This window comes from Oryx dammah, unplaced genomic scaffold (assembly GCF_014754425.2).
Source record: "Oryx dammah isolate SB20612 unplaced genomic scaffold, SCBI_Odam_1.1 HiC_scaffold_24, whole genome shotgun sequence".
NCBI classification, from domain to species: domain Eukaryota; kingdom Metazoa; phylum Chordata; class Mammalia; order Artiodactyla; family Bovidae; genus Oryx; species Oryx dammah.
The window spans coordinates 22280176-22293985 of record NW_024070208.1 but is presented as its reverse complement, the minus strand read 5'-3'; the positions used below and the strand labels follow the sequence as shown (position 1 = coordinate 22293985).

The window sequence follows — 13810 nt, the reverse complement described above, 5'->3', positions numbered from 1 at the left end:
AGACAAAAACATAGATATCCCCTGGCTGCCCAGTGGCTGATGGATAAATCCTAACACCTTCCATAGCTGCTCCAGTCATACTTGATATTAAATAAATACAAGAACATGAACATATTCACAAAGACAGATCTTGCTTTATGCCATAGATTACTGAATAGTTGCTTGCAATTGAACTTTTAAGTAACCGTCACTGAGATGTAATTTATATAAAATAAAATGTGTTCAGTTTGGTAATTCAGTGAGTTTTGACACTTGCGTACACCTTTGTGATGTCCCCAAAGCCAAAATATGGAAATCTTTAATCTTTCTAGAAAGTTCTCTAGCGGGTACTGCCGGTCAATCCAACAATCCCACATATTTTGCCTGAGGCGAACACTGATCTGTACTGTTGTTGAAATAGATTAGATAGCTCATTTCAAGAATTTAATGTATATGAAATCATACAGGATGTAGTCTTGCCTGTCTGCTTCTTCCACTCAGCAAAACATTTTTGAAATTCATCTGTTATATACATGTGTAATTCAATCTGTTTTACTCCTTAGTGAGTAATGTGTTATATGGACATACCACAATTTGTCACCCATCCATCAGTCGGTGGGCATCTGGGTTGCTTCCATAAACAGTTGTTTCCAGCAAAGCTGCTATGAACAATCGTTGTGGGTTGAATTATGTCCCTTAATATGAGATGTCAAAGTCCAAATGCTGGATTGTTGTGAACGTGACTTTCTTTGACAACAGGGTCTTCACAAATGTAATCAAGTTAAAATGAGGTCATTTTAGTAAATCTTAGAATCAGGTGGCACAAGTCCTTCCGTTTTGTTTGTATTGAAATTTATTTGTCTTTATCTTTCGATAGATGTTAACAAAGGGATTTCAGGGAGAATGTCTCCCTCCTATCTTTAGCTTCTAGGCTACCATTTCTCCTCCCCAGAAAAGGCCACTTTGGGACTTTTCTCTTTTTTTTTTCTTTTCAGTTGATTTTTAAAAATTGAGTCAGGGGTCTTCCCTGGTAGTGTAGTGGTTAAGACTCCATGCTCCCTTACAGGTTTGATTCCTGGTCTGAACTAAGATCCTGCACACTGTGCCGCATGGCAAAACAAATTTTAAAAAATTTTTAATTAGATGAATAAAATTAAAATGGAGTTAGACTTTAAATTTACTATTTAAAAGAATGTAATTTGCAGACAAATTGAAAAGAGGAAAAAAAATGAATGCCCTACTAATTTTATTTTCTTTATTGGGCCCATCTTTCCATGAAATCTTCCCTTGGTACCTCTAATTTTCTTGAAGAGATCTTTAGTCTTTCCCACTCTATTGTTTTCCTCTATTTCTTTGCATTGATTGCTGAGGAAGGCTTTCTTATCTCTCCTTGCTATTGTTTGGAATTCTGCATTTAAATGGGTGTATCTTTCTTTTTCTCCTTTGCTTTTCAATTCCCTTTTTTTCTCAGCTATTTGTAAGGCCTCCTCAGACAGCCATTTTGCTTTTTTGCATTTCTTTTTCTTGGGGATGGTCTTGATTCCTATCTCCTGTACAATGTCATGAACTTCTCTTCATAGTTCATCAGGCACTCTATCAGATCTAGTCCCTTAAATCTATTTTTCACTTCCACTGTATAGTCATAAGGGATTTGACCTAGGTCATACCTGATGTGTATGACCCATGATCTCTGGCAGAAGAACCAAAGATCAAATTGCCAACATCTATCTGCTGGATCATGGAAAAAGCAAGAGAGTTCCAGAAAAACATCTATTTCTGCTTTATTGACTATGCCAAAGCCTTTGACTGTGTGGATCACAATAAACGGTGGAAAATTCTGAAAGAGATGGGAATACCAGACCACCTGACCTGCCTCTTGAGAACCTGTATGTAGGTCAGGAAGCAACAGGTAGAACTGGACATGGAACAACAGATTGGTTCCAAATAGGAAAAGGAGTACGTCAAGGCTGTATATTGTCACCCTGCTTATTTAACTTCTATGCAGGGTACATCATGAGAAACGCTAGGCTGGAAGAAGCACAAGCTGGAATCAAGATTTCCAGGAGAAATATCAATAACCTCAGATATGCAGATGACACCACCCTTATGGCAGAAAGTGAAGGGGAGCTTAAAAAAAACCTCTTGATGAAAGTGAAAGAGGAGAGTGACAAAGTCGGCTTAAAGCTCAACATTCAGAAAACAAAGATCATGGCATCCGGTCCCATCACTTCATGGGAAATAGATGGGGAAACAGTGTCAGAGTTTATTTTTCTGGGCTCCAAAATCACTGCAGATGGTGACTGCAGCCATGAAATTAAAAGATGCTTACTCCTTGGAAGGAAAGTTATGACCAACCTAGATAGCATATTAAAAAGCAGAGACATTACTTTGTCAACAAAGGTCCGTCTAGTCAAGTCTATGGTTTTTCCAGTAGTCACGTATGGATGTGAGAGTTGGACTGTGAAGAAAGCTGAACACCGAAGAATTGATGCTTTTGAACTGTGGTGTTGGAGAAGACTCTTGAGAGTCCCTTGGACTGCAAGGAGATCCTACCAGTCCATCCTAAAGGAGATCAGTCCTGGGTGTTCATTGGAAGGACTGATGTTGAAGCTGAAACTCCAGTACTTTGGCCACCTGATGTGAAGAGCTGACTCATTTGAAAAGACCCTGCTGCTGGGAAAGATTGAGGGCAGGAGGAGAAGGGGATGACAGAGGATGAGATGGCTGGATGGTATCACCGACTCAATGGACATGGGTGTGGGTGGACTCCAGGAGTTGGTGATGGACAGGGAGGCCTGGTGTGCCGAGTTTCACGGGGTTGCAAAGAGTTGGACATGACTGAGCGACTGAACTGAACTGAATTTTATTTTCACATCAATCCATGTTTCCTGTAAGTGTGCTTGCCTTAAGTGAAGCCAGTCAGTCTTGGAAAAGATTCAACCTGTTTGATGATACACTCAATTTTATCCACCAAGAAAAGAGGAATGAAGCCATTTGTGTGAATCACCCATTTGCCTTAATTCTGTTTGGGTTATTTAAATATGCTGCTTATTTTTAGCTTAATTGCGCATAATTATATAACACCAAAGAATCAGAGCTTGGTGATACTAACCAATTGATCTTTAGGACAATCTCGGAAGCCTAGCTAAGAATCATCTGAGTGGGTGACTCAGAGGTCAGCCGCCCATGTGATCAAGAGATTACAAGGCTACAACTGCACAGATAAAATTCAACAAACATTTATCAGCTGTCATATGAGTATGAAATCTTACACTAGGAAATGTGGGGGAACACAAAGATAAACCAAACTCTGCCAGGGCCCTCTAGGAATTCACAACCTAGAAGAGGAAGTAGGTACGTGTAGAAACCCTTGGTGACAAAAAAAAAAGAAGAAGAAGAAAGAAAGAAATCTCTAGTGCAGTAAAAAGTTCTAGAATGGATGTTTGGGGCAGGAGGGCGGGGGGAGGGTAGGGGGGCTGGCGGTTCTTAATTTCCTTTTCAATTGGAAGATAATTGCTTTACAGGGTTGCAGTGATTTCTGCCATACAACCATAAGTAAACATATGTCCCCTCCCTCTTGAACCTCCCTCCCTCTCTCTGTCATCCCATCCCACCCCTCTAGTCATCACAGAGCGCCTGGCAGAGCTTCCTGTGGTATACAGCGGCTTCCCAACAGCTGTCTGTTTCACACATAGCAGTGTATACACGTCAATGCTCCTCTCCCAGTCTGTTCTCAACACCTGCGTCTCTGTTCCTGTCCTGCAAACAGGGTCATCAGTACCATTTTCTAGATTCCATATACATGCATTAATATACGATATTTGGTGTTTTTTTTTTCTTTCTGACTTACTTCACTCTGTATAACAGGCTCTAGGTCCATCCACCTCACTACAAACTGCCTCACGTTTGCATAATGGATGTGTTAATAGACTATGGATCATGGAAGGAGGCACATTCTAGAAACTAGATGATGATACCAGTGAAACACTTTCTAAATTCCAGCTACTCAGACATTCTCATTTTAGGATGACATCTAAGCAGTACATAGTTCTCCAGGTACGTATTTCATTCCTATTGTACTTCATTCTTATTAAAAGGAATTACTTTATCTGTAAATTGGGTCTGCAGTTCTTCAAAATGTAAGTTATATAAACAGAGAAGCTTGAGTTAGACCCCCAGACTAGTTCCTAAACTTGCCTTGTAGATTACATTGAATTACTCTCTGGGAACACCAAACGAAAGTAATAAAATCCTCTTCCCTCTGGCAAAATAGAAAATGGATTTGGTGACTTACTTTCCTTAGAGGGAGCGAGACAAACAGTGATTGTTGCCCAGACCAAGAAAATATGGAGGAGAAGAGGTTCTTGCTTCCTTTAAGCTTGGCATTTCCTCTAGATTCTCAGGAAACCATGAAGGCTGAACACAAAAAAGCACTATACCTCAGAAATCACATGTCTGGTTCAGAAAAACAGCAACATATTGTTGGCTGAGGGTCAAGCATGCAGGTTTATGGACTTTAATCACTCAGAATTTCTTCTTGTCTGTATGGATTACTATGTATTTTCAGTGGTTGGTATCAGTGTTACCAAGTACTTCCCATTAAAAGTTCTTAGAACTTAGGGGTTTTATAACTTAATGTTTTTCCAACAGGAAACGTATTCTTGGGAGCCCTGAGAAGAAAAGAACATGTTTTATTATCAAATAAATTAACCTGAGGAAATGAGTGAGAAGGTATTCAATGAAAATGCTGTGTTTGTGCGTATCTTCGTGGCATCCTTAATTATTTGATAATGCACTAACCAGCCCACAAGGAGCACCAAGTCAGATCTGTGAAGCCAGACTCACTATTCCATAGATATGTTCCTTAATTAGTAGAAGACTGGTGGGTGTGCATCTGAAACTGGGTCTCATAGCTAAAAGTAAAAGTCAGAAATAACTCTCCTGATTACCGTTGATTGACTATTATACTTTATCTGTATGAGTTAAGAAGGCCTTCAGCTTCAAATAACAGAGTCCCCAACAAATGGTGGCTAAAACAAACAAGGACTCATTTATCTCACAGAACAAAGGAGTCCAAAAACTGGTTACAACTAATGCTGGTTTGGCTACTCAATGAAACTATCAAGGACCTAATGTTCAGTCTTTTCCTGCCACCATCTCTAGTACCCTTAGCACATTGACTTTTCATCTTCATAATGATCACTGGTCACAAAATGGTTGCAGAAGCTCCAGGCAGCTTATCTGCATATAATAAAGGGAAAAAAAAAGAAAAAGAAAAGAGGGCACCAGCCCAAATGTCCCCTTTACCAGAGAAAACAGAAAGGGTTCCCAAAAGCCAGTAGGACGAACATCTCATTGGCTAAGACTGGGTTCCGTGTCCACCCTAGCTGCAAGTGCAGTTGGGAAAGTGAATGTGTGGCTCCCTCTCTACCTGGGGAGGCAGAAAGGAGAAAGAAGCTTGCAGTTGGCTTTGCCAGTCAATGCTTTGCCTATCACTGGTTTCCACCACAGCATATTTTCAAATGAACGCATATCATTAAGCTTTCATTTTCACAACACCAAATGCCACGTCAAAGGGTGTTGTGATGATAACGAAATCAAAATAAGGACAAGTTTGCAGATGTCTGGATACATAAATAAACTGGACCGATGAGCTCTATCTTTGGCCTAGTTGGAAATTTAGCCCCTTCTGTCCATAAAGATAACCTGGGGTAAGTCAGAGCACTGGGGGGTCTTGTTTGCTTTGCAGCTGGAAATCAAAAGCCTGAAATAACACAGTGGCCTCGCAGAGGGGTGAGCTCGCTCCCATCTCTCCTCGATCCCCCCTCCCCAGTGCTTTACTTCAAAGCCTCATTTAGAGACCGGGAAGCCTTTGAAGCCTTTTGGTCCAAAACTGAAGCATCTCACAGCAGGTCTTGGTTTTCACATGTTCAAAGTATGATGCACTAGTATGTATTCTGCCTGAGCAAAAGGTGGTGATCTTTGGGATTTACAGACTTCTCTGGCTGGTCACTGGGGTGTGCTTTCTGTTGTTGTTGTTGTTGTTGATTTTTAACCCAGTCTTTTGGAAAATCACTACAAAAGGCACCAAGTTTAATGGAATTCATTTCATGCACTTCCTGGGCTCTTCCATCTCACAAAACAGAATCTTTGTGATGGTAATGCTGGAATAAGCAAACAGCGGACACAACTATGATAGACAAGACATCTGCATACTTTTGTTCTTTTGCATGGGACAATAACTGTGACTATTTAGAGAAGCAGGTATAAACTGAAGATTAGTGAGAAAAGCACAATACAGGTATGACAGAGTCGGTGGCACCATGGGAGAACTCAGCCTATAGATTACAATTAAAAACTGAAGGTTTGGGACTTCCCCGGTGGTCCAGTGGTTAAGAATCCACCATGCAATGCAGGGGACACAGGTTCAGTCCCTGGCTGGGAATTAAGATCCCACATATACCACTAAACAATGAATCCTAAGCACCACAACTAGGGAGTCCACGAGCCACAACACAAGATGGCGCATGACACAACATAGACAAATGAAAGTTTTTTTAAAACCGTGGAGGCTAGACTGATATCTAGAAATAGATGGATGGATGAACAGACATAGACATACATAACCAGATAAAGAGAGGGAGTGGAGGAGGGAAGAAAAGGGGGGAAAAAAGGAAAGAAGCAAAAAAAAAGCAAGATAGAAAGAAAGATGGATCTAGATTGACACCATGGTTTGGCAAGAAGACAGAACAAATGGCAAGTACAATTAACCAGTCTTAGGAAACTCATGCTTAAAACTCTGAAGATAAATATGTTTTCTTTGCCCCAATTTTCACTTCCTTCCAGTCTTAGTAATACAATCTAGATATAAGGGGATTTTGAATTATAGAATCTTCTTTAACTTCTCATAACTGTATCTTTACCCTGAGGATGGCTACAAGTACAGAAAAGAGATGACCAGGTTTTAAAACTCCAGTGAGGCTTACATTGGTTTACCACAACAGAGACAAACACTGCAGAGGGAAAATGAGAATCATTATTATGTTCGCCCCATTTAAATTTCCCATTAGTTTAAGTGAGACTACAGTTGTATTACAATGACTACTGTGTAAAAATACCTGTATGTCTAGGAGTGATTCTTTCCAAAGTTAAATCTCTGTGATTTAAATATACTTGACGACGTAAGATCGTAATTCAGTGACAGGCTCTAATGACTATAAAAGAAGAACTGTCATAATTAACAAAGTCGACAGCAGAAATTCAGCTAAGACTGGAAGACCATAAATACTAACTTGCTGCATCAGCCTGCCTCACCAGGAACATTACATTCTGTTTGGTTTTTCATACACCAGCATCACAGTTATTAAAATAATAACTCTGTGATGGTGGAGTGGAAAGAAAACAAACTTTGGTGTTGGAAAGGCCAACATAGAATTCACTATGTCCCATCTGTGACCTTGAGTAAATTATTTAACTTCCTGTGACTCAGTCTCTTCGTTTGAAAAGCAGAAATGATAACACTCATGCCTCTGAGGATGATTGTCCTTAATGAAATAATGGACAACATATAAAATACCTGGCACATGGCAGATACTCAAATAAATGGCTATGCTCATCCCTATTGATGGGAAGACAACAGGACTCAGCTGCCCTAGAAAGACTGTGCTCTTAAAGAAGGCAGTGTGAGTGGCAGTTCTGAATTATATGATCCACAAGCTGTGTGGATGCACGTTCTGTCCTTCCGCTTTGGTCAGTTCTCCCTCAGGGACAATGCACCTTTAAGACTATTGGCCAGGGTTAGAAATTTTAGTACTACAATTAAACTGACCAATGAAGACCCAAAGTGAGTCTTGATAATGGCCTCATTGGCACCATAGTATAAGCCAGAGGTCAGGAAACATCCTGCTGGCCCCGTCAATTTTTGTAAATAAAGTTTTATTGGTATACAGTGGCCCTCACTCAACTACGCGGTGCCTATAGCTGCTTTTCCACCACTACAGTGGAGCTGATTTGTTGTCACCAGGCCCACAAGTCAAAAATACTTCCTCTCTGGGCCTTTATGGAGAAAGTTGGCTGAGCTCTGCTCTAAGCAACCAAATGACAACCATATTCATCTATTTAATCCGACTTCTTTATGAAGCACGTGGAGCACTTTTTACAGTCCTAGCATCGTGGTAAGCTTGGCGTCATTGACAGATAATAGGACACCAGTCCCCAAGAAGAGGAGTGTGTGAAGCCAGCAAATAAATGCGGCAAATTATAAAGTGTCCAATTACATACTACAGGCGACAGCAGGGAAACCAGGATAGGGGGATTCAAGATATGCAGGAGTCTCGAGAAAGTCCTTTCTAGTTCCTTTGTAACTCAAAGTTAGTCATTTTCTCCCAACGCTGCAAATCCTTGCTTATAGGAATTAAATTCACTTTGCAATAATGATCTTTAGACAAACGAAACACATTGAGAAGGGGTATGCAGATGCGGAGGGTTTCACCACCGCTGTCCAGTGCTGTGCGGCTTATCTACTTCCCTACTTGACACTTCGAAGCTATTTTAGAAATCTGGGTGTGTGGGTACTTCTTTGTGTCTCATGGATGCAGTGGGCACTCCCACCCTATAACATGTGAGGGCCAGAAATTCTGAACAACCTGCAGTGAGGAGGTTACCCCACACCACGGAGGACTGTGCTGTCTCCTACGTGACTTTCTAACTCTCCACTTGATGCTCCCACAGGTGAAACCCCTATCTATAAGGAACCAAGCCTAATGTCTCACTCCACTGTACATAAAAACACTCTTTTTTTTGCATTATTTTGGTACACACTGAATTTTCCAAGAATGTAAGTACATTGAAAACTCAACAGACATTGTGATGTTTACTTAGAACTTTACCAAGAGCCATCTACCATTCTGGATGTTTATTTAGAAGACTGTGTCATCAACAGCATTGCCACTTGCGGTATTAGATATTGTGTCAGTCACCAGTACAAAAGTATCTTGATCCATCTGAGTTTTCAGCTAGCCCCCTCAAAGGATTCCACTTTAACTTTTAAATACTTTTTATTTAGCCTGTATTCCAAATAAGGAATTTAAAGAAAAACACAATTTAGCCTTATTGCTCTGGAAACCAGATTTATTCTTTATTGTTGTTGTTGTTCAGTCGCTCAGTCATGTCCGACTCTTTGCAACCCCATGGATTGTAGCACGCCAGGCTTCTCTGTCCAGCACTTCCCAGAGTTTCCACAAACTCATCCACTGAGTTGATGATGCCATCCAATCATCTCATCCTCTGTCGTCCCCTTCTCCTCCTGCCTTCAATCTTTCCTAGCATCAGGGTCTTTTCCAAGGAGTCAGTTCTTCGCATCAGATGGCCAAAGTATTGGAGCTTCAGCTTCAGCATCAGTCCTTCTAATGAATATTCAGGGTTGATTTCCTTTAGGATGGACTGATTTGATCTCCTTGCATCCAAGGGACTCTCAAGAGTCTTCTTTATAAGTGCAAGCATCTGACCCCTTCATTATATTATTTACTGTAGTTATATGGGACACGAGAAATTGTGTTATAAATTGCTTCCCATTTATTTCTTACTACTACAGGCAAACCTCATTTTATTGCACTTGGCAGATATTGTGCTTTTTATTTTTTAACAAATGGAAGGTTTGTGGTAACCCCGCATTGAGCAAGTCTATCGGCACCGTGTTTCCAAGATCATTTGCTCACTTCATGTCTCTGGGTCACATTTCAGTACTTCTCACTATATTGCAAGTGTTTTCATTATGATTATATTTGTTATGGTGATCTGTGATCAGTGATCTCTGATATTTCTTGTAAAAAGATCACAACTCACTGAACTCAGATGACACTTTTTAGCAATAGGGGATTTTTTTAATGACAGTATGCACATGGTGTTTAGACATAATGCCATTGTGCACTTAATACAGTGCAGTATCGTATAAGCAGAAGTTTTATATTCACCAGGAAACCAAAATTCATGTGACTTACTTTGTTTTGATATTCACTTCATTGCTGTGGTCTGAAACTGAACCCACAATGTCTCCAAGTTCTGCCTGTATAAATTTTATGTATATATAAAATTATCTATGAATTTTTTTCTCATGAAAAACTTAAGACCCAGAGAGGTAATAAGCTTCACCCAAATCGACCAGCTATTTAGTGGCAAAATCAGGAAGATCTTTTTACTGAGTTCCTCCCATAAGCCAGGCTCTGCACTAGTCACTTTCAATGTCCTTCAATTCCTAAATAAGCACTTAAAGTCCACCAATGCTTAGCCTCATACAGGAGCTGATGGTGCCAAGCTGGGCAGGAAGAGTCCCTGCTCTCAAGGTAAGGCAGACCAGAAAAACCATGGACCATACATACATAAATAGATGAACTGGTCATGGTACAGAAATGGGGACTCTAACTCAGCCTGGTCCAAGAGAAGGCAATGTTCAAACTGACCCTGGAAGGGGGGTTAAGGGTTCACCTGGCACACTGGGAGTGCAAAAGCATTTCAGGCAGAGAGAAGAGATAATCCTGGAGGAGAGTCAGCGAGAGCTTGGCGCTCCTGCAGGACATAAAGTACTCCAGCTTAGCGTCCGCTGAGGGTGAGAACACAGAAGTGGTGAGTGGTGGAGCTGTAGAATGAGGCACACAGCTCACAGAGGGCTTGTTTTCCCAGGTCAGGAAAACTGGACTCACCCTTGAACTTCATGAAGAAACAAGGAAGCTTTTAAATGGGTGTGTGACAGCTGGTCACTCCCTCTGGTGGTAGGTGCCACAGAAACCCAGGTGAACTATGACAAGGAGCTGGAGTGAGAGTGGCCTTGGGTAGAGAGAATACACAACAAAATAAAAGAAGCAACAGGATCAAGGTTGGGTGACGGAAGGAATTTTCCGGATGGAGGCAGAGAGAAGACTTGAGGGGGACTCCAGGTGTCTGGAGTGGACGATGGAGAATGATGAGACCCTTCACTGAAATGAAAAATTCAGGAGGAAGTGGGCAGTTTGGTCTGGAAGGTGAGGGAGAGAGAGGATGAGCACGGACTAGGATGCGCTGGGTACACAGTACTGCTGAGAATCCAGGTAGGACTAGGGGTGTGAAATTCAGTAGACTGGTCTGGACTAGAGATGCTAGAGAATCTAGGCAGGAAAACATCAGCATGGATATTACTTCATTTAATCCTCACAACCACCTTAGGAGGCAGCACTCAACAGGCTCATTTGAAAGACAAGAAAACCAAAGTTTACCCAGTCCCATAGTTGGAGGGCCAAGATTTGTCCCCTGGTATGTCTGACTCCAAAGCTCATGCCTTCTCTTCTACATCATGTCATCCTCCAACTAAAGGGGCTCGTGGCTCCTAGCTAAGCATTTTTCTATTACTCCAACCTGTTCTTCACTGTATAGAAATCAAAAAAATCAGAATGATTGCAGGAGAAGTACAGCTTCCCAGAAATTTCTATAAACAAAATCCAAATTTCCCAGGAAACTGGTCTCAAAAACAAAATATCGTGATATGTGCACCAAGAAAGCAGCCTTTCCAAGCCCACAGGGGAGCCTTTATCACTATAACCTCTCAGTTCATACTCCTAAGCTACGACTCACCAGAAAGTGAAAAGGGGGATCCCAGAGCCCATGGTGAAGGCCTCCAGGATTTAGGCAAGTACCCTCATTATTTTTAAATTTTTTAATTTAATTGTTTGCTTTTTGGTTGCCCTGGGTCTTTGTTGCAGGGCACGGGCTTCAGCAGTTGCAGCACGCGGGCGCATCTGCTGTGGTTCATGGGCCCTGGAGTGCAGGCTCAGCAGCTGTGGCACCCAAGGTTTAGTTGCCCATGGCCTGTGGAATCTTCCCAGACCAGGGATCAAACCTGTGTCTCCTGCATTGGCAGGTGGCTTCTTATCCACTGTGCCACCAGGGAAGTCCTTAAGTACCCTCAATATTAAAAACTAATACAAAACTTTTGCTCATCTTACAGGCCAAATCCACTTCAGATAATAAACAGCTACATTTATTTAACATCTAAGTAGATCTGTTTCAAAGCTACTAAACCAAAGAGTGACGTAACCATTCATCATCTGCATTTCACATCAAGGAAAGAAAGGAGGAGGGAAAAAGCAGGTGGGCAGTTGTGAGGGAGCCTGGGCAAAGTCACAGATGGGTTGGATGACAACACGGAAACCAGCAGCCCACTGGCCTCAGCTTCCCCCAGGTGCTGGGCAAAGAACCAGGCTGGCTCCTTATGTAGCCCTCACCCCAAGGCGGTGGAAGATTGATAGCAACAGGAGATCCAAATGCCTACCGTGTGCCAAAGTGGAGGCATCTGCATGTGATTTAAAACGTCTTCCTGTCACCATGAGACAGCAGTCTGTACGGTGAGGTAAGATCTTGGCTTGCCCCATCTCACCTCAATCCACTCATGCGCTGTTCACAAAGAGCTCACGCAGGAATTCCCCGCCCAGCTCCATCCGATCCAGGCTGAAACCGACCGTAGGCATCTTGGAAGCCACAAGACCTGCATCCTGAACTCTCAGCTGACCCACGACACCTGCCAGAGCTGCTGGAAGAGGCCGTCACCCACAGCTTTGTGCTGATTCTCAGATAGCCAAGCCCTTCCAGGACCAACGAAATGGCCAAGACAGCGAGTCACCTCTCTGTCTGGACAGGCTTGTCATTTGCTGAAAGTCAAGGAATGTGACGGCTGCAGTCATCACCCAGGGCGTCTGCCGTCATCATGCTCCCCAATTCCTTGGATCTGGCTGTGCAAACAGACTGGACAAGGCCTGGCTGCTGCTCCTGCTATTCAGACACCATTCCAAAACCTGCCCCTGTGGTCCAAGTTCTTCTAGAGGCTAAGGTAGACGGTTAAGCAAAAGTCAAGTATGCATGGTCGGTTTAAAAATCCTTCCTTCCGTCCTCGTCTGATGCACACCGGTTGTTATTAATACCACCACAACCCTGGATCATTCCTTACAATAGCTAATCCCCATCCCACCAGACCCCTCTCCCTCCTAGAAGACAGAGATTGGCCCCTGACATGACTGAAGGGGCAAGGTCAGCAGTCTGAAACCATGATCTGGTAGAATGCTGACAAAGAGCCCTGCATTTGGGGAAGCTGTGTTTATTCCAGCTAAGCCATGAATCTACCTGTTCACAGAGACGGCAAACTTGAACCTGAATTCCTCAGCTGTAAGATCAGGATCGTACTTGACACCCCACCTGTTGTGCTAACCTCTTGTGAATGACATCAGGATAAGACAAAAGCAGAGGGACTTTCCTGGCGGTCCAGTGGTTAAGACTTCACCTTCCAATGCAAGGGGTGTGAAGGTGTGACCCCTGGTTGGGCAAGCTAAGATCCCACATGCCTCGTGGCCAGAAAAACACCAAGACATAAAACAGAAACAGTACTGTAACAGATTCAATAAAGACTTTGTAAATGGTCCACATCAAAAAAAAATCTTTAAAAAGAAAAAAACAAACGAAAGCCAAAATGTAAGTATGGATTACCAAAATACAACACACGGTTATTATTACTGAGGGCTGATCCATGCCTCTTTACTGTGCATCACACCCAAAGAGGATTACATTTTGTAACAGGTCTGCTTTTGATTATTCTGAGCCTCAGACTGTGGGTTCTGATGATCAGTACCTGAAAGGAGCCTTTAACTGAAGACTTTATGAAATTGACAATAAGACGTAATAAGGAGTAACTGGCTTGTGCTCTGTAATGAGAATTGTGTACTATTTTATTAGATATTCTTGTGCTTCCCTGGTGGCTCAGATGGTAAAGCATCTGCCTGCAATGCAGGAGACCTGGGTTTGATCCCTGGGTCAG

The 13810-nt window shown here is 42.2% G+C and overlaps 1 long non-coding RNA gene across 1 annotated transcript; it reads left to right on the top strand.

The window, feature by feature from the left end:
* Positions 1-2793: 2793 nt before the first annotated feature.
* On the top strand, positions 2794-13401 carry LOC120883092. The gene is made up of 3 exons (XR_005725665.1): positions 2794-2806; positions 6931-6940; positions 13245-13401. It is a non-coding gene; the product is annotated as an uncharacterized LOC120883092 (long non-coding RNA).
* Positions 13402-13810: the final 409 nt, after the last annotated feature.